Source organism: Trachypithecus francoisi, unplaced genomic scaffold (assembly GCF_009764315.1).
Source record: "Trachypithecus francoisi isolate TF-2019V2 unplaced genomic scaffold, Tfra_2.0 Lachesis_group8, whole genome shotgun sequence".
NCBI lineage: Eukaryota > Metazoa > Chordata > Mammalia > Primates > Cercopithecidae > Trachypithecus > Trachypithecus francoisi.
In genome coordinates this window covers 71,587,917-71,609,852 of record NW_022681473.1, presented here as the reverse complement: position 1 = coordinate 71,609,852, position 21,936 = coordinate 71,587,917, and positions in this window count along the sequence as shown.

Sequence of the window (21,936 nt, the reverse complement as noted above, 5' to 3'; positions counted from 1 at the left end):
CTCTCTTTCTCTCTCTCTCTCTCTCTCTGTCTCTCTCTCTTTCTCTTTCTTTCTCTCTTTCTTTCTTTCCCTCTTCTTTTCTTTCTTTTCTTGCTTTCTTGCTTTCTTGCTTGCTTGCTTTCTTTTCTCTCTTGCTCTGTCACCCAGGCTGGAGTGCAGTGGCATGATCTCAGCTCACTGCAACCTCCACCTGCTGGGTTCAAGAGATTTTCCTGCCTCAGCCTCCCGAGCAGCTGGGACTACAGGTGTGCCATACCACACCTGGATAATTTTTGTATATTTTGTTAGAGATGGGATTTCGCCATGGTAGCAGGTCTGTTCTCAAATTCCTGACCTCAGGTGTTCCACCCGCCTCAGCCTGCCAAATTGCTGGGATTACAGGCATGAGCCACCATGCCAAGACAACTGGGATACATTCAAAGAAATGTATTATTAGGTAATTTCACCTTTTATGAGCATCGTAGAGTGTACTTACATAAACCTAGATGGTATACCCTACTATAACATATCTAGGCTGTATGGTACAGCCTATTGCTCCTAAGCTGTGAACCTGGCAGTGTGTCACTCTTTTGGCTTCCCTGGGCCACACTGAAAGAAGTATTGTCTTGGCACTACATAAAATACACTAAAACTAACGATAGCTGAAGAGCTAAAAAATTGCATAAAATTTTCATAATGTTTTGCAAAGTTTGCAAATTTGTGTTTGGTCATGTTCAAAGGCATCTTGGGCTTCATGTGACCCATGATCTTTGGGTTGGAAAAGCTTGCTGTACAGTGTGTTACTAGACTGAATTTTGTACTATACTGAGTACTGTAGGCAATTGTAACACAATGGCAATTATTTGTCCATCTAAAAATATCTAAACATGGAAAAGCTCCAGGAAAATACAGTATAGAGTATTTTTTAAAATACACCTGTAGAGTGCATTTATCACAAATGGAGCTTGCAGGATTGGAAGTTGCTCCAGGTAAGTCAATGAGTAAGTGATGAATAAATGAGAAAGCATAGAACATTATTGTACAGCACTGTAGACTTTATAAATACAGTGCACTTAGGGTACACGAAATTTATTTTAATAGTTATTTCTTTAGTAATAAATTAACCTCAGTTTACTGTAACTTTTTTCATTATAAACTTAAATTGTTTGTAAATGTTTGACTCCTATAGTAACACTTAACGTAAACCACAAACACATTTTATAGCTGTACAAGAGTGTTTTCTTTCTTTATATACTTATTCTGTAAGCTTTTTTCTATTGTTACATTTTACTTTTTTTTTTTTTTTTTTTTTGCTTTTTCAACTTTTTGTTAAAAATGAAGACACAGACACACACATCACCACGGGCCTACGTAAACATCAGGATCATCAGTATCATTGTCTTACACCTCCACATTTTATTCCACTTCAGGGACAAAACACACATGCAGTTGTGATCTCCTATGATAACAGTACCAATAATAACAATGAAAATCTCATCATCCCCTCTTCTCTGCCCTCCTCAGCCTCTAGTAATCATTATTCTACTCTACTTCTATAAGATCAGCTTTTTTTAGATTTTACTAATGATTGAAACCATGTAGTATTTTTCTTTCTGTACCTGGCTTATTTCAGTTAACTTACTATTCATGGTTCGATCATTAATATTGTTCATGAATATAATTAAAAACCTGAATATTTCAGGTTCATTCATGTTACCATAAATAACTAGATTTCATTCTTTTTCTTATTACTGAATTGTACTTTATTGTGTATATATACCATATTTTCTTTGTTCATGTGTTGATAGACACTTAGGTTGATTCCATATCTTGTCGATTGTGAATAGTGCTACCACAAAGATGGGGGTGCAGATATCTCTTAAACATATTGTTTTCCTTTCACTTAGATAAATACCCAGAAGTAAGGCTGCAGGATCACATAGTATTTCTATTTTAAAATTTTTTGAGGAAACTCTCGAGTATTTCCACTGGCTATACAATTTACATTCTCACCAACAGGGTACAAGAGTTTTCCTCTTTTCACTTCAATGCTCGCATCTGTTATTTTTTGTGTTTTGGAAAATAGCCATTCTAATTAGTGTGAGTTATATCTCGTTGTGGTTTTGATTTGCATTTTTCTGCTGATGACTGATGTTGAGTAATGTTGATGTACATTTTTTCTATATACTTTTGGCAATTTGTATGTCTTCTTTTGAGAAATGTCTGTTCAAGTCCTTTGCCCATTTTAAATTCAGATTATTTGTTTTTAGCTCTTCACTTGCTCAAGTTCTTTATATATATATTTTTTAATTAATTAATTTTTTTATTATACTTTAAGTTCTAGGGTACATGTGCATAACGTGCAGGTTTGTTACATATGTATACTTGTGCCATGTTGGTGTGCTGCACCCATCAACTCATCAGCACCCATCAATTCATCATTTATATCATGTATAACTCCCAATGCAATCCCTCCCCCCTCCCCAAGTTCTTTATATATTTTTATAGTAACCTCTTTTCAGATGCACAGCTTGCAAATATTTCTCCCATTGACTAGGGTATTCTTTCACTCTGTTGGTTATTTCCTAGGTCGTGCAGAAGTATTTTACTTAGATGTAATCGTATTTGTGTTATTTTTGCTTTTGCTTCCTAAGTTTTTGAGGTGTTATCCAAAATATCTATGCTCAGAACAGTGACATAAAGTGCTTCCCCTATGTTTTTTTTCCCAGTAGTTTTATATCTTATATTTAAGTCTTTAATCCATTATGATTTGATATTTGGCTATGGTGAGAGATAGTGCTATAGTTTCATTTCTCTGCATATAGATATCCAGTTTCCCCGGAACCATTTATTGAAGAGACTTTTCCTTTCCCAAGCTAATGTGCATTCTAACTAAAGAGGGAGAAAGAGACACAGGGAAGATTCAAATAAATAAAATCAGAGATGAAAAAGGGAACATTACAACTGATACCAAAGAAATATAAAGGATCATAAGAGAATATTATGAAGAAGTATATGCCAACAAACTGGGAAACCTAGCAGAAATGGATAAATTTCTGGAAATGTACAACTTACTAAAATTAAATCATGAAAGAAACTAGAAAATCTGAACAGACCAATATCTAGTAATGAGATTGTATCAGAATTAAAAAGTCTTTCAAAAAAAAAAAAAGCGAGGACCTGATGGCTTTACTGGTTAATTCTACAAAACACTTAAGGAAGAACTAATACCAATTCTACTCAAACTATTTCTTTTTTAAATTGAAGAGGAGATAATTTTTTCAAACTTATCCTACCAGGCTTGCATCACTTTAATACCAAAACCAGAGAAGGTCACAACAAAAAAGGAAAACTACAAGCCAATGCCCCTGAGGGACATAAATGTAAAGATTCTCAGCAAAATAATTGCAAACTAAATTCAACAGCACACTAAAAATATCATTCACCATGACCGAGTTGGGTTCCTCCCAGGGACACAAATAAGGCTCAATGTAAGCCAAATCAATAAATATGACACATCACATTAATAGGATTTTTAAAAGGTGGTTATTTCAATAGACACAGTAAAAGCATTTGATTAAATTCAATATCTCTTCATGATTAAAAGCTCTTAAATTATGTACAGAAGAAATGTACCTGATGTAATAAAGGCCATATATGATAAACCCATAGTTAATACATTAAACAGGAAAAAATGGAAAGCTTTTCTTCTAAGATCTGAAATAAGAAAAGAATGCCCACTTTCACCACTTTTATTCAGCATGGTAATGGAAGTCCTAGCCAGAGCAATCAGGCAAGAGAAAAAAATAAAAGGCATCCAAATTTGAAGGAAGAGGTCAAATTGTCCATGTTTGCTGATGACATCATTGTATGTACAGCAAATTCTAAATATTTGACAAAACATTCTTGGAACTAATAAACAAATTCAGTAAAGTTGTAGGATAAAAAAATCAACATACAAAAATGCAGCGTTTTTACATGTCTGTGGTGAACTGTCTGAAAAAGAAATAAAAATGCAATCCTATTTGCAATACCTACACAAAATACAAAATTTTGGAATAAATTTTACAAAGAAGGTGAAAGATTTCTACAATAAAGACTATAAAGCATTGAACAAAATTGAAAAAAAAAACAAATGGAAACATTCCATGTTAATTTATTGAAATAAGTAATTAATATTGGTAATATATTTATATTACTGCAAGCAAGCTACAGATTTAATGCAATTCCTAATAAAATACCAGTATATTTAGAAAACCCCATCGTCTCAGCCCAAAATCTCCTTAAGCTGATAAGAAGCTTCAGCAAAGTCTCAGGATACAAAATTAGTATGCAAAAATCACAAGCATTCTTATACACCAGTAACAGACAAACAGAAAGCCAAATCATGAATGAACTTCCATTCACAATTGCTTCAAAGAGAATCAAATACCTAGGAATCCAACTTACAAGGGATGTAAAGGACCTCTTCAAGGAGAACTACAAACCACTGCTCAGTGAAATCAAAGAGGACACAAACAAATGGAAGAACATACCATGCTCATGGATAGGAAGAATCAATATCGTGAAAATGGCCATACTGCCCAAGGTTATTTATAGATTCAATGCCATCCCCATCAAGTTACCAATGACTTTCTTCACAGAATTGGAAAAAACTGCTTTAAAGTTCATATGGAACCAAAAAAGAGCCCGCATTGCCAAGACAATCCTAAGTCAAAAGAACAAAGCTGGAGGCATCATGCTACCTGACTTCAAACTATACTACAAGGCTACAGTAACCAAAACAGCATGGTACTGGTACCAAAACAGAGATATAGACCAATGGAACAGAACAGAGTCTTCAGAAATAATACCACACATCTACAGCCATCTGATCTTTGACAAACCTGAGAAAAACAAGAAATGGGGAAAGGATTCCCTATTTAATAAATGGTGCTGGGAAAATTGGCTAGCCATAACTAGAAAGCTGAAACTGGATCCTTTCCTTACTCCTTATATGAAAATTAATTCAAGATGGATTAGAGACTTAAATGTTAGACCTAATACCATAAAAACCGTAGAAGAAAACCTAGGTAATACCATTCAGGACATAGGCATGGGCAAGGACTTCATGTCTAAAACACCAAAAGCAATGGCAACAAAAGCCAAAATTGACAAATGGGATCTCATTAAACTAAAGAGCTTCTGCACAGCAAAAGAAACTACCATCAGAGTGAATAGGCAACCTACAGAATGGGAGAAAATGTTTGCAATCTACTCATCTGACAAAGGGCTAATATCCAGAACCCACAAAGAACTCAAACAAATTTACAAGAAAAAAAACAAACAACCTCATCGAAAAGTGGCCAAAGGATATGAACAGACACTTCTCAAAAGAAGACATTCATACAGCCAACAGATACATGAAAAAATGCTCATCATCACTCGTCATCAGAGAAATGCAAATCAAAACCACAATGAGATACCATCTCACACCAGTTAGAATGGCAATCATTCAAAAGTCAGGAAACAACAGGTGCTGGAGAGGATGTGGAGAAATAGGGACACTTTTACACTGTTGGTGGGATTGTAAACTAGTCCAACCATTATGGAAAATAGTATGGCGATTCCTCAAGGATCTAGAACTAGAAGTACCATATGACCCAGCCATCCCATTACTGGGTATATACCCAAAGGATTATAAATCATGCTGCTATAAAGACACATGCACACATATGTTTATTGCTGCACTATTCACAATAGCAAAGACTTGGAATCAACCCAAATGTCCATCAGTGACAGACTGGATTCAGAAAATATGGCACAAATACACCATGGAATACTATGCAGCCATAAAAAAGGATGAGTTCGTGTCCTTTGTAGGGACATGGACGCAGCTGGAAACCATCATTCTCAGCAAACTATCGCAAGAACAGAAAACCAAACACCACATGTTCTCACTCATAGGTGGGAACTGAACAAGGAGATCACTTGGACTCAGGAAGGGGAACATCACACACTGGGGCCTATCATGGGGAGGGGGGAGGGGGGAGGGATTGCATTGGGAGTTATACCTGAGGTAAATGACGAGTTGATGGGTGCTGACGAGTTGATGGGTGCAGCACACCAACATGGCACAAGTATACATATGTAACAAACCTGCACGTTATGCACATGTATCCTAGAACTTAAAGCATAATAATAATAATAATAATAATAATAAAATAAAATTTATGTGGAATTACAAAACCCTAAATAACCAAAGCAGTCTTGAGCAAAAATAACAAAGCTGGAGGTGTCACACTACGTGACTTTTAAATATAAGCTATAGTAACAAAAATAGCATGGTATTGGCATAAAAATAGACACATAATGCATGTGGGTCATAAAATCTAGATGGTGAGTTGCTAGGTACACTATGACACATGCCCACCTATGTAACAAACTTGCATATTCTGCACGTGTATCCCAGAATGTAAAGTAAAATGTAAAAACTAGAAAAAAAAATAGACACATAGACCAATGGAACACTATAGAGAGTCCAGATATCAACCCATGTACTTACAAACAACAAATAACTTTTCAAGATCAACAATGGAAAAGCCTCATGAGGGAGATACTATTTAATAATGGAAGAAAAAATCACTAAAGGTTCAGAGAGTCAGTATGAGGACTGAATCTGTAAAGATATGTCACTGATGACAAACTTAAGAATAAAATTGTACTAAGTGAACTAAGCATAGCTAAGAAAATACTAGAAATCTAGTTTTCTCACTATAGAATCAATGAATGCATTTTCTACTATGACATGCTACTTTCACAAAAAAACTCTCAATTTTTAAAATTTCCCTGTGGTAGTTACCTGATTGAGGAACTTTATTTGGAAAATGTAAAAACGTATTACTCATGTATAGCCCATATTGCTCGATTTGTTTTTCTCATTTTGGGTACAGGCATTACCTTGGATTGACCACTCAATAAAATAATAGTCAATCAATGTTTAACATCATTTGATTTCTCATTATATATGAGGAAAAAGTTTGAAAGTCTAAATACAAAAATGCGTAATGCATAACTATATGCCTTTATGGATTATGACAGTGAGGTAAGGGAGGAAGAAAACATTGAGAAAAATAGTAATAAAGTAATAATTCTGCTAGAAAAATTGGGATTAGTGCCTCAGGGAAGAGACTCAGGATAAGATAACCACAATGACAGTACCTATCAGCAGAGTGCTTTACAGGTTAAGAAGTTGTCTTATATGTATTACCTTATAATTTTATTTTAAAATTGAAAACATAAGTTATATAGATATTCAGTGTCTAAAATAATCTCATATAACTGGGAAAATCAAATAGCTTTAGATGTGTCTCTGTACGTGGATAACATTTTGGCAGCTAAAAAAGTGGGCATGTACGGTAGCTCCCACAGAATGTCTTTGATTGGATAATTTCATTAGGCTGTCCCTCAGGTTAAGGGATAAAACCCATAGATATTAATAAAGGTGTGGTCCCACAAAGTTTCCCTCTCTCTCCCAACCTTCAGGTTGTGCAGCCTGCTGTCTCCAGATTTCCCATAGGTCTTTGTAGGCACCCTTCTTCTCTCATAGATCTTTGAATAATAAATTGCTCCTGTTATTTCATGTGTCTTGTTGTGCTGCTTGCTCAGTGTCTCACTCTCTTCCCAGTCAGGGCTCTCCTAGAGGCTGACTATACTGGTGGGAATAAACTGGATACAGATCACACAAGAACCACCAGAGTGTCTGCCAGTATAAAGACATTTCGTATGAGAAGGACACTGGTCATGGGTTGGAGCCTTAGGCTTCAGGCTTTTTGCAAGGGCAAAGTAGTATCCCATGTAAGGCACATTGTAAACATCCACAACCACTTTCCTTGGAGCCCCCCGAGTGCAGAGCTGTAACTTACAGCCACTCTCCAGAGAACCCTTCAGACTAAATTAGAGAGAGAAAGTCACAACAAGGTTGTTTGCCAGAATCAGTTCCTTGGAAACAGAACTAAGAACCCTGTCTTCTTGCTGCCTGTCAGCTGGGAATGTGTATTTGCTCCTAGAGTTGTCCTAATTTCCTTCTCATACTCTTCATATGGCCCTTCTCCAATAATAGCATTTCTAGATCCTCATACATTTCTAAAGTCACAGAATTCTACTATCATATCTCATTGACTCCAGCCAGTGACAGTTCCCCAATTTAAAGAGATCATGTGTGATTAGATTGAACTCAGCTTCATAATCCAAGGTAATCGCCTGTGTAAAGTTCTTTACTTTTAATTACAGTTGAGTCTTCAACAACACAGGCATTAGGAGCACCAACCTCCCCCACATAGTCAATAATCCGTATTTAACTTCTGATTCCGCCAAAACATGGCTGTAGTAGCCTACTGACCAGGAGCTTTACCAATAACATAAGCAGCTGACTTATACATATTTTATGTGTTACGTGTATTATGTATTATATTCTTACAGTAAAAGAGACTAGAGAAAAGAAAATATTATTAAGAAAATCATGAGAAAGGGAGTACTGTTCTGTATTTATCAATACCCAAAATTTATGTCATCTCTTTACAAGATGAATCATCTGTCTAAAATGGTGGACAACAGCAGCTACAGACCTTAATCTATAGTACATATCAAGCAACTCAGCTTTCTCTTGTATGTCATGACTTTTCTCTGATTCTTCTGATTCTTAGGGGCACTTTCAGTACCACTAGCACATTGTGTAAGTCCCATGGTGTTATCCAAGGTTTGCAATATTGCACTAAACACAATGAAAAATACATGAGAACTGAGAGGGATCACCTTTTACTGCAATACACAATTTACTGGACATATGAACCTCTCACACAGAGATGATTACTCTCACATGGGGTTTTAAGCAGATATTTGCCACCCTTGAGCTCACCACAAGAACAACAGAAGGTGACAACAAAATTATTACAGTAGTACAGTATGTACTGCAGTTAATTTAATGCAGTTATGATTTAACACCATACCACATGTATTTACAATTCTCTAGACTGGGAGTGGTAGCATGTAGAGTCTGAGTTTGTTTGTATAAATTCTGTTAAATTTTAACTTTTGATGATAGATTCGTGTATATTTATGGCAGCAAAGGATTAAAAAAGACTATAACTGCATATATTTTGTGCATTCATGACATAATTATATTTTTCCTATTTTTTCAATATTTCTAGGCTACACAGTTGATCTGAGAGCTTTCTCAAATTATTATAAATATCCCCCAATATTTCAATCTATTTTTAAAAATACATGCATAAGTGAACCTACATAGTTTATACTCGTGTCATTCAAGAATCAACCGTACATCTCCAAAGTTTCTTCTTGCCATTTAACAGAAGATACTTAAATATTCCAGAGATTAAAGCATGAAAGTCTGTGTGTGGGAATGGGAACAGGGGTTACATTTTGTTTATCTCAGTCAATATTATAAAAGAAAAAGAAAGATTGTGTAAATATTCCAGATTAATGGAGTCTAAAGATACATTTTGATTAAATTCAATAACTCACCCTATCTATACTGTAGCCTGTACTAGAAGGGGGCAATATCATAAAGAAGATTATTGGATCAATTAACAAAATTAGAATGCAAATGGTACAATACATAAAAGTATTTAATCAAAGTTAGATTTACTACAATTAACTGTCCTGTGGTTACATGAAACAATATTTATTTATTTATAGTTGATTAAAAATGACATGATTGATAGATAAATAGATGGATAGTAAATGAAAAGGCAAATGGGGTAAAATGTTAGAAACAGAGAGTATGTGCAAAGGGTATACATATTATGTACACTTTTTATTTTTTTAATTATTTGTAAACACTGTAAAACAAGTTTGAAATTATTCCAATTTGTTTTATAATTAAAGTGAAACAAACCCATTAGCAGATTTTTTTTAAGTTGAGATAATTTATTTACAGGAAAAATAAATTCTAAGCCCTCATAGAAGTTTTATAGGCAAAAGAAATGATGCCAGTTTGAATCTCAGATATGCAAAGGAGAAGATATCTAGAAATGGTAATTATATGGGTAATTGTAAGAAATCTGTTATTTAAATTTTATATCTATCTTTAGTTTGTGTCATTATCTTATAAGATTTGACTATAAAAATATTGGACTGCTTATGCAAATTAATAACAATGTATTTTGGAGATAATCTTTGTAGAAAAAACTTTTAAGGCAAAAAGAACAAAGTATGGGGATTGGTTGATAAGTGGAATTGTATTGTTTTAAAATATTTCTGTTCTTTGTTAAATAGCATATAACTTGAAAGCAGGCAGTGATAATGAATATTCACATTGTATTCTAAAAAGCAACACACAAGCAAATATATGCACATACAGGCATACACACATGTATACATACACAACAGTAGGGTTAAAATACAGAACATACAATAGAAAAGTAAAAACTGTGAGATTTACCTAGTAGAAAAGAGCAAAGGAGAAAAAGAAAAAAAAACATGATCCCATAGGATGAATAGAAAACAATTCCCAATATGAGAGACTTAACCATGTCAATAATTACACTAACTGTAAATCAACTGAACTAATGTAAATGCAAAAATTATCAGACTGAGTCAAAATGCAAGATCTTCGTTCTTTCCTATTTTTGTGATCTAACACTCTTGAAGAATATCAGTCAATGATTTTGTTAAATGTTCCTCAATCTGTTGTATTCTCATGATTGGACTGAGTTTATACATTTTTGGCAATAATAACAAAAATTATGCCATGCCCTTTTGAGTTAGTCTTATGAAAGTGTAGGGGAAATCTCTTATGGATTTACCTAAGTGGTTAACTTTTTTTGGTGCTCTTCGTTTATTTGGGTACATTCACATTCTTGTATCATTTTCCTTCTCACTGATGAAGTTTATTTCATATTTCTTGTGAGAAACTATTGGTGATAAATGTCTTCAGGATTTGTATGTCCAAAAAAGTCATTATGTCACCTTCATTTTTTTTGTGTGACTATAGAATTCAAATTTGACATTTTATCCTTTTAATATATAAAATATATGTTTTCTGTATTTTCTCTTGCATTGTTTCTGACAAGAATGTGCTATTTATTTCTTTGTTCCTCTGTATGTAATTAATCTTTCTTTTTTTTCTACTTTTAATACTTTATCTTTACCTTCTATTTGGTTATAATATGCCTAGGTGTACTTCTCTTCAATTTTTTGTGTGTAAATCTATATAAGCTCTTCTGATCTGTAATTTATAGTTTTTGTTATTTTTGGAAACCTGAGGGGACAGGCTGCTATTGTTTCAAATAATTGTCCTTCCCTGTCCTCTGTTAACATCAATTACATATATCTTAGGCAACTTCTCACTGATTTTTTTTTTTTTTTTCAGTGTTTGAAAAACCTACCTGTTTCAGTTTGGATAATTTCTGTTATTATGTCCTCAAATTTGCTAATGTTTTATTCTACAATGTTTAATCTGCCATTAATCCAAACCAGGATATTTTTCTGCCTAGGCATTATCATTTTCATCTCCAGGTTTTATATATTTTATGCTCTAAATGTTTAATATTTTTGTAACATTTTAAGCATATTAAGTGCAATTATAAATTACTGTTTTAATAATCTTATCTAAAATGTCAAACATCTGTATTAGTTAATGGTAGATTTAGATGGATTGATATTTCTCTTAATTTTGGATCATATTCCTCCCTGTCGTTGCATGCCTGGTGAGTTATTTTATTGGATGCCAAACATTGTGGAATTTACATTATTAACTACTTGATATTTTTCTGTTGCTATAAATATATACATATCTTTTATTTTTTTCTAGGATGCCATTAAGTTACTTGGAAATAATTTAATCTTGTCAGGTCTTGCTTTTAAAACATGTTATATGGGACAAAGGCAATATTACTCTAGGGATAATTATCCCCTACTAGTGAGGCAAACATTTTTGAATACTCTATCCAATGCCCTATAAACTATGCGATTTTCTACTCTGGCTAATGCCTGATACTATGTTTGGTTCTGTGAGAGTGCTGGGTACTCTTTCTTATAATTATTTATAGTGATTGCTTACTTTCTGTTGCACATTTTTCTCTTACACAAATCCTCTCGATTACTACTCTGCTGAATGCTCAGAGGAGGCCTGTGGAGATCTGAATCCTGTCTCTGAGCGGCTCTTTTCTTTCCGGTGCTTTGCCGTGCAAACTCTAGCCAATTTGTTCTCTCTGGACTCATCACTTTATCTTTTATTCATTGAATCTTTCTAGCTCTGCTAGAATTCTCAAAATCTGTGCTGCTACCTGAAAATAAACTGGGGCAATCATCAGATTCACCTTGTTTGCTTCTCTTTCTCAGATGTCATAAATTGGTTTAATATAGTTGCTGCCTAGGCAGATGTTTCTAGGCATAATACCTCAAACCCACCATCTTTGGCTTAGTTAAAACCTCCCTCCCTAATATGGTTGTTTGCCATATAGCCTGCTTGTTCCTCATCTCACCGAAGCAAAACCCAACATATTGCACAGCTGCCAACTGTAATAAAGCCTAATGTTAAACATCATAGTCACGCAAATAAATTCCCAGCTTCATGTGTGTTATCTTTAAAATAGGCAATTCACAACCCCTAAGGAAAAGCCTAAAGGAAAATTCCTATAGACCTTAAAATAAAGGCATACTCCCAAAGTTTTCCTTTCTCTATCACTCCCTACCTGCTGGTTGAGTTCCCTTACTCCTCCAAACCTCTCCTCGGCCTCCTATTGGCACCCCTAACTTCTCTGGACCTGTGAGTAGTACATTTCTTCTATGTTATACATTTTGCTTTCACGCCCTAATGTGTCTCACCTGAACCTAATTTTCCCCCTAATCGGGGCTCTCCTAGAGAGTGGGTGTGTGGTTTATTGGCATTTTCAAGCCAGACATCAAGACCAAATTACAATAGAAATCTCAACACCAGGGTCATTGATCTTCATTGTCTGATGTCCAGCGACATACAACTTTTAAAAAATATATTTCATCTAATGTTTTTAGTTGTCTTAAGTAGGAGGGTAGGTCCAATCACAGTTAATTCATCTTGCTGGAAGCAGAAGTCTGAATGATTCTATTTGCTTGCAGATGAAAAAACTAATCTATCTGATATAAATTGAAAAAGTCTGCCTGTGGGAGAGAACTGACTGAAAGAGAACGAGCAATTGTTTTGTGGTGATGTAAATGTTCTATATCTTCTGTGGGTGGTTGTTATAGAGGCATATTACAATTGCCAAAACTCATGGAAATTCACACCTAAGATGTGTGCTTTTTATTTTCCATCATGTATGCCACAAAAAATAATTAAAATCGCTATATTTTATTTTGCTCATCCATCTCTGACCTTCAAAGAAAGAAATCAGTCTGACATTCTAGCCCGGGTACTCTTTCCTCCTTCCTCTGCCACCCTCGCCAGTAAGTCAATCCCCACAGACACAGAGAAACAAAGACACAGTTGTTGGGCTCCTTTCCATCATAAAAGAAATTCTGCCTCTTTCATTTCTAGCAGAGATGTAAGTTCTTCAGATATACCCTAACACAGTGTTATGATATACGAAATGCACACTATTCATTAACGTTTGATAAAGTGTAACTCAGTTTGTCTATTCTCCTAAGTGTAGCAGAGAAATGTGTTACTTTTCCTCCCAGTGTTTATTTTAAATATCATTAACAGCCACTTTCACGAAGTTGGTCTGATGGAATACAGTGTTACCAACTTTCTAGCTTTTAAGGGGCAGATTTATTGTCACACCAGTTTTAATGGTTTCTAAGAGTTATTTTATTTATTTATTTATTTATTTATTTTGTTCCAGGGCTACCTGCCCCTCAATTGGGTTTCATAGCTTGGCAGTTATGGCTTCTTAATTTATGATCATGAAGGTTATGGTTTGCAGACTTGTTTTCAATCCATTATTACCTCCCTTAAAATATCTTACAACCTGTCATTATGATAAACAGGGCTGAATAGTAAAGATAGCCTCAGTTTTTGAGAAGATTCCTTGCTTGTTTATATGCATTTTAAAAGGTAACATAAAGCCAATTATACACATTGGCTGTGGATTTCATTTCTATGGTGTTGGGCAGCTGATAATATGAAAAATGTTTGTATTTGGGAACTACTGGGGACAAATTATTTCTTCTCATATGATAGAATAATGCTAATATTATGAACAAAATTTAAAGGGCTAAAGCCAGTGTCTCTAGGGAGGTAGAAAGGCACAGAACCAGGAGGCAAGGCACCGGGGTTCCAGTTCCCTTGCTTCTGTTTGTTAATCTTCGAATCACATATAATTATCACAATATAGTGATAATTATAGTGATAATATAATGATAATGAGCATCAAATACAAAGATAGTATTCTAAAAACTTTCAGAAAAGAAGAAAAATTTACTAAAAACATTTTATTGAGTTTGATATGGACATTAGCTTCTCTATGGCCAGGCACAGTGGCTCCTGCCTATAATTACAGCACTCTGGGAGGAAAAGGCAGGAGGATCACTTGAGGCCGGAAGCTGGAGACATTAGCTCCTCAAAAGCAATGTTAGATATAAAAAGACAAGAAGGTAATATAAGTTTCTTAGTTATTGAATGAAAATGTTATTTGTTGTATAATTTATGTAAAATCTGATTTCCAATCAAATTTTAAGACATAATAAAGTTATTCTCTTAAGAAGAAGCCATAAGAAGTCTTTACCACTCAGTTGCCCACACTGAAAACAATGTTTGAAGAAGTGTTGCGATAATGTGAGAAACAAATCCAGGAGACATTGCAAGAGATAGACACAGCAGAGATAATTACGTATCTTATTGAAGTCTGTTGTCAAGGCAAACACACTCACATAGACACAGTCACGTCTACACATACACATGAAAATAGTTAAGAGAAAGACTGTCTTTAATAATTCAGGATTACAGTAATGTACAATATCAACATAAGTCTTTCTTTTCCTGAGATTTTAAAAAATGTGTTTATTAATTTGTCCTATTGGATCTATTACCAAGTTTTTACATTTTCCTTATAATGATTTAAGACTTGCAGTTTCTTTAGATTTTTGAGATGGCCCATAATTACAGTCATGCACTGTATAACCACATTTCAGTTGATGATGGATTGCATATATGACAGTGATCACAAAAGCTTATAACAGAGCAGAAAAATTCCTATGGCCTAGTAACGTTGTAGCTACCGTAACATCATAACACAACATGTTACTTATGTGTTTGGAGTGATGCTGGTGCATACAGACCTACCACACTGCTAGTCATATACAAGTATAGCACATACAATTACTTAAGAGGAATATAAGCATATTAAGATATTGAGATATTATTAGATACATTTACATAAAAACTACTAATATCTCACATAACACGGAGTAAACCTTGTCCTCAGAGAAGTCATACAGTGTCTTCCATTTGCTCTTCTGAATATAGAATCCACGCTGCAGGCATTAATATTCTATTAATTTATAGTGGCACTAGAAGTGATCGTAAAATAGTGCTATAGGTCATTCTAGTAATATATTTCTGTTCAAAGTCAAGAACACTGACTAATGATGAAATGCCTAAAGCAAACATAGATTGTTAAAAATCATTTAAGTTTTAGAATATGACAAGTTTCTCAAATTTCAAACAAGGTATTGCCGAAAGGTAGAAAGTCAAGTTTTATTAACATTAATTTTTCCACTGGGAAATTTACTGATGCTGACAGCACTGGAGCCACTTGATAGGGATATACACTTTTGTTTAGCTTCAGATTCAAAGACCAAACCACTAGGCTTTCTTTCCAGTATTATTGTTACTAGGAAGGTCAGATAAAGTTTCCTAAATACAAACTGGATCATGCTTCTCACTCAAGAACATTCAATAGGTTTTTCAGTTTAGAATAAAAATCACATCTACACTATAATTTGTCCCTCTCTTCCTCTCCAGCCACAAGTCCAATTTGACCCTCTATTTCAGTCACTATAAACAATTAATGTTTGCCTGGGCCAGTATATCTGTCCATATCATAACTGCATCTCTTTTTATATGGTTTTTTTTTTTTCTTGTGCTTGCAATGCCCCTTTCCTCCTCTGTTGCCCAGATACATTATTTTACTTCAAGCTTTAGAACCATTAAACACTCTACAACTGCTGAAAGCCTCTAGCATAATGCTTGACATATGCTAGGAAAGCATAGTAAAGTTCCAAAACACAAGGTTTTATATGTATAGTGTATATATACATGTATATATATGTATATACATATATATGAGAGACTGGGATTTGAATTGCAACTCTTGCTCCTTTTACCAGTGTGACATGGAAAAATGGCTTAATCTCTTTGAGCCTTGTTTTCCTATTCCTAAAAGTGAGATATGAGAATAATGCCCACCTCAAAGAACTGTTGCCGTGATGAAATCAAACCAGTAAATGTCACAGGTGCTCAATTACTCTGAGATCTTTGGTAACACATGTTATATCTATTCATATTTTGCCTCCATGGTTTCATTTAATGCCTGGAATACTTGAGTTACTAAAAAATGTTACTTTTAAATAAAATAATAGAGATAATGATAATAGTAGTAGTGGTAGTTTATATGAAGACAAAGATGGAAGCTTTCTGAAAGAGGCCAAGAGGAATCTCTGAGTAGAAAAGATATTTAGGAAGATGACCTTTTAAGAAGTGCTTCCCTAAAGTGTTGATAGGCAGAGTGAAAAACTGTGAGCAACAATGTTCAATAACTCTGCGAACAAAATATTCCATATGATTTGGTGGAGAAACATAGGCAACACTGCAGTTTTATGAATGTTTTGTGTGTACTTGATAAAATATGTATGTTCCTCAGTTGTTGAGCATAGCTATATAATTCCAGTGGATCAAGTTTGTTAATTATATATTTTAAAACAAATACATTTCTTTTTTAAAGAAATACTCATTTTTGAGATTTATTATTCAAGGATTGATTTTTGAAATATGCTTTATTTTCCCATTATGAAAATAGATTTACTCTTTTAACATGCTATTTTGGTCAGTTTTCATCTATATATGTTAATTATATGATTAGTTCATTTGAGTTTACTTTTATCAGGTAAATTAAAACTCTTATAAATATATACCTCTTTTTTTTTTTTTTCTGTGTCGAAGTCCACTTTATTTGATAATAATACAGGTTCGCCAGGTTTATTTGATTTTATTTTTACTGTCTTTTTCTTTCAAACTTTTGTGACTTAACGTTTTTAGGTATCTCTTTTAAATACCAGAATTGCATTTAAGAAAAACAAATACAAATTTGCAACACACACGCACAAATACTATATTTACCTCTTCACTGATGAATTTGCTAGAATAATTTTATATTTTGACTCATTTTGAACATTTTATTTGATGTTATTTTTTATTCTCCCTTTTTCATTTACTACTCAAGCTCCAGTCTCCACCTACCCAACTCCCATTATTTTGTTTTGTTTTGTTTTAGTTAAATTTGGTGGGGTTTTTTTTGCTTATTTGTGTTTTTTAATTGCATGTTTTTCTTCTACCAATGTACAAATCATGTAACCTAGTCAAATAATTTAAGGTACTTTAATATTTTAACATGCTTATTTAATTTATTGAAGCCTAAAATTATTCAATACTTCTAGTCTTTTCATCACAATTTAATTGTCACTTCTGCTAACCTACATGACCCATATTTTAGTTATAGTATGATTTTTCTTTTGCTGAACAAGTAAGACGGTACTTTTATTCTTAAACTCTCAGTAGTATTTAGCTTTTTATTTACATGTTGATCACGTTCTTCTCAATGTTGACTTTTCTTCTTGTACGACATTCCCCTGAAGATGTATTTCTTGCTAACAGGAAATATGTCTTAGAAGTACCTTTAGTGAAAAGTAAAAAAGCAAAAATCTCTTAATAGTAATTTTTTGTTTTATTATATTTAATTTTCATTAGCAAGTATTTAATTTGGTAACTGAATGAATTTCTAAGTTGAGAATTTATTTTATTTTAGTAACGAAGATTTTCTTCCATGATCTTCTAGGTTGCAGTGGTCTAGTCTTCTGGAAATCTAACATTTTTATCTGTCAAACTATTTTTATTGGCTTTGTAGATGATTTGACACTCTGGCTGTTTTTACATCTTTTTTATTTTGCCTTTGGTGCTTTGAAGTCATTTCTGTAATGCGCTTAGACATTGATATATTATAATTTATTCTTCTTAGAATTCCTCATCTTACTGGATTCAATAATTATGATCTCATAAAATATAAAATATTTTCGATGAATAACTTTCTAGATATTTTTGGGCCACAATATCAATCACTACTTAGTCTTTCTAAAACTCCAATATGTTACACACTAAATGTTCTTATGTTATTCTCCATATCTCTTAAGCCCCATTAAACATTTTAGTTTCCTTTTTCATTTTTGAAAATATCTTATTACTTTGTTATTCTTTTAGTGTCTTTTATTTCTTTAAATCTTTAACACGTTTATTTCAAATCCTACATGCACTAATTGTTGGCAGCAATAATAGCTTGTTTATTCCACTCATGCTATTTATGGCTATTTTGCTTTGTGGTTTTAATTTAAACTAATATGATAGGAATTTGTGTTTCAGAAAATTTGAGTCCCAAGTTTAATGGAGGATTTGTATTTGCCCTCCCCAGATACATGAGGACGTTACCATGCTGGTATGTCTTTAAACTGAACTTTTAATTTATTTTCTTTTAGGTTTAACAGGAATTATGCATTTCACAAACGTTTGGAGGTGAGTTAATTTTTAAAGATTCTTGGGAGAATTTTTCAATCTTCTCTACTCTAGTCAAGTTCTTAACAGGCGTGTTTCTTTATGTCCCTTTCCATAAGGGGAAAGCTTCCCTATTTCACCTATTGCAGTTATCACCCTGGATGAAATCATATTTATGTTGGAAGAGGTCTTAAATTCAATTATGCATCCCATTCAGTCTTTGTGACTTATTTTAACCAGAAGAATTTCATTTTTTAAATTCTTTTTTATTTTTAAATTTGTAATTATAATGTATTCTTAATAATATACATATTTATGGGGTACATGTGATGTTTTACTACAGACATACAATGTGTAATGATCAAATCAGGGTAATTGTGGTACCCATCATCTCAAACTTATCATTTTTTTGTGTTTTGAACATTCCAATTCTATCCTTTTATAATAGTTATTTTTAAATATACATTATTGTTAACTATAGTCATCCTATTATGCTATCGAAAAATAGATCTTATTCATTCTACCTAGCTGTATTTTTGTATCTATTAACTATCAGCTCTTTATCCCCACCCCGCCCTTACTACCCTTCACAGCCTCTGGTAGCCAGCATTATACCCTCTATATCCATGAGTTCATTTTTTTTTAAGCTTACACATATGAGTCAGAATATGTGATGTTTATCTTTTTGTGCCAGGCTTATTTCACTTAACACAATGAACTTGACATAACATATTTCACTTAACATAATGTCCTGCAGTTCCATCCATGTTGTTGCAAATGACAGGATTTCATTCTTTTTACAGCTGAATAATATTTTATGTGTATATGTACCACATTTTCTTTATTCATTCATCCATTTACTGGACAACTAAGTTGATTCCATATCTTGGCTGTTGTGAATAATACTGCAATAAATAATATTATTATTTTACAGTATGTTTATATTTACAAGCATTCTTAAATATAGATGAAAGTGGAGAATAAATGCATGGACAAAAATTATCAGTCACTGGTGTGTATGTACATACTTCAGTCTTATTGATTTCACTAATAATTTTTGGTCCCTTAACATATTCAAATCAGCTAACTGTAGAGTCCCAGCTACAGGTATAGCATGAATATGTATTCATTTTAAAAATCTCAGTCATATTCAATGGCATCTCATTTTTTTCCATTAGCACTGATGGCAGATAGACAAAAAGTTTATTGCAAGTTTAATGTACATGAAAAGATGGTTTGAATTATAGTGGCTTACTGTCAAAGTGTGTCGTGAGCCAATGTAAAACCATATCTAGCATAGGTAGATCAAAAATATGTGAACCTAAATGTAATCAACATGATATTTCCATAATCATCATTAGCATAGTAGCCAATTAAGCTAATTTTCTTTGCATCTAATCTAACCAATATGCTGTAAATGTTTTACAGAGAAGGAAATGTTTTACATTTCCCATTCTCTGAATCTATTTCTGTGAATTAGCAAGAATCCCTCACTTCTATAGGCAATACCAAGCTAAAGTCACACAAATTATTTTTAGCATCTTGGCCCCATGCGCTATTCATCTCCAAATGGTTTAATAGCTTTTGTAAGTTTGTCGTATCATTTATTACCAAGGGTGAAGCAGAATACATCCTAAAAAGAGAACTTTTTCCATAAAACTCTATATACCAGCATTTCAGAAAAACTCTAGGCCGCAACTCTTTTTCAAGTTCCTAAGCCTATTTTGCTGTGTAGTACAGTCCCTTTTTGTTGTTGTTGTTGTTGTTGTTGTTAATCATTCAATTATTATTTACTTCTCTATAAAGGTTAGGTTCAACTTTTCATTTCCATATTGTCTCTAATTCTCAGAATGGCTTTTGTTTGTGGGTGCAGCCTTTGTTGCTTCTTTTGCTATAGAACCATTATTTGCATAATATCTCTAGAGACCTTAGAAGCCTGGCTTCAAAGGACTGTCCCCACCCTTGCTTGTTCAAGAGAAGCTTTAGAAAATGTGCCAACAAATATCCAAGGGAAGATGTATTAGTGAAAGTTTGTCCAACAGCCATACCAGCCTTCCACCAATCAAATTAATCTAAGCTCTGTTTTGGTTTAAATAACGCCACAGCAATTATGCCCACTACACAACATTTATTTGGATAAAACACACCTAGTATTTGACACCAGTAAAGTTTTTACTCTCTCACCTTAAGAAATCAGTCTCCCTTCTTATGTCTATAAATAAACATCATGTGACTGCTTTAGTTTCCCTTTTGTGACTAGCTGAGAGCCCTTTTTTTCACTTTAATTTTTTAAATCAATTGGATATATAATGTTTGTACATATTTAAGGGGTACATGTGATATTTTAATAGGAGCCTACAATACATAATGATCAAATCTTGGTAAATAGGATATCCGTCATTTCCAACATTTATCATTTCTTTGTGTTGGGAATATTCCAAATCCTTCTATTTTGAAATATACATTAAATTATTTTTTATTGTACTCACCCTATTGTACTACCAAACAGTTGATCTTTATTCCTTCTCTCTAACTGTATGTTTGTATCAACTAACCACAGCCATCTATTCCCCTTCCACATTACTCTTTCAAGCCTCTAGTAACCATCATTCTATTCAATACCTCCATGAGATCAAGTGTTTTAGCTATCACATATAAGTCAGAATATGTGACATCTGTCTTTTAGTGACTGGCTTACTTAACATAATGGGCCATAATGAGCCCATCCATGCTGTCACAAATGACAGGATTTCATTATTTTATAGTGGAATAGTGGAACAAAAGTCCATTAAGTATATATACTACCTTTTCTTTAATCATTTATCCATTGATGAACAACTAGGTTGATTCCATATCTTGGTTATTGTGAACAGTGCTGCAATATATATGGGGGTTCAGATATTTATTTGATATACATATTTCCTTTCTTTTGAATACATACCCAGTAGTGGAATTTCTGGATCACATGGTAATTCTATTTATAGTTTTTTGACCAATCTTCACATTGGAGAAAGGAAAGTCTCTTCAACAAATGATGCTCTGAAAACAATATTCATGTGTAAAAGAATTAAACTAGACCTCCCTCTGTCAAGATTTATATAAATTAAATAAAAATGAATTAAAAACTCAAATGTAAGAACTGAAACCTTAGAAACACTAGAAGAAAACATTGAGGAAATGCTTTAGGACATTGGTCTAGGCAAAGATTTCTTGAGTAA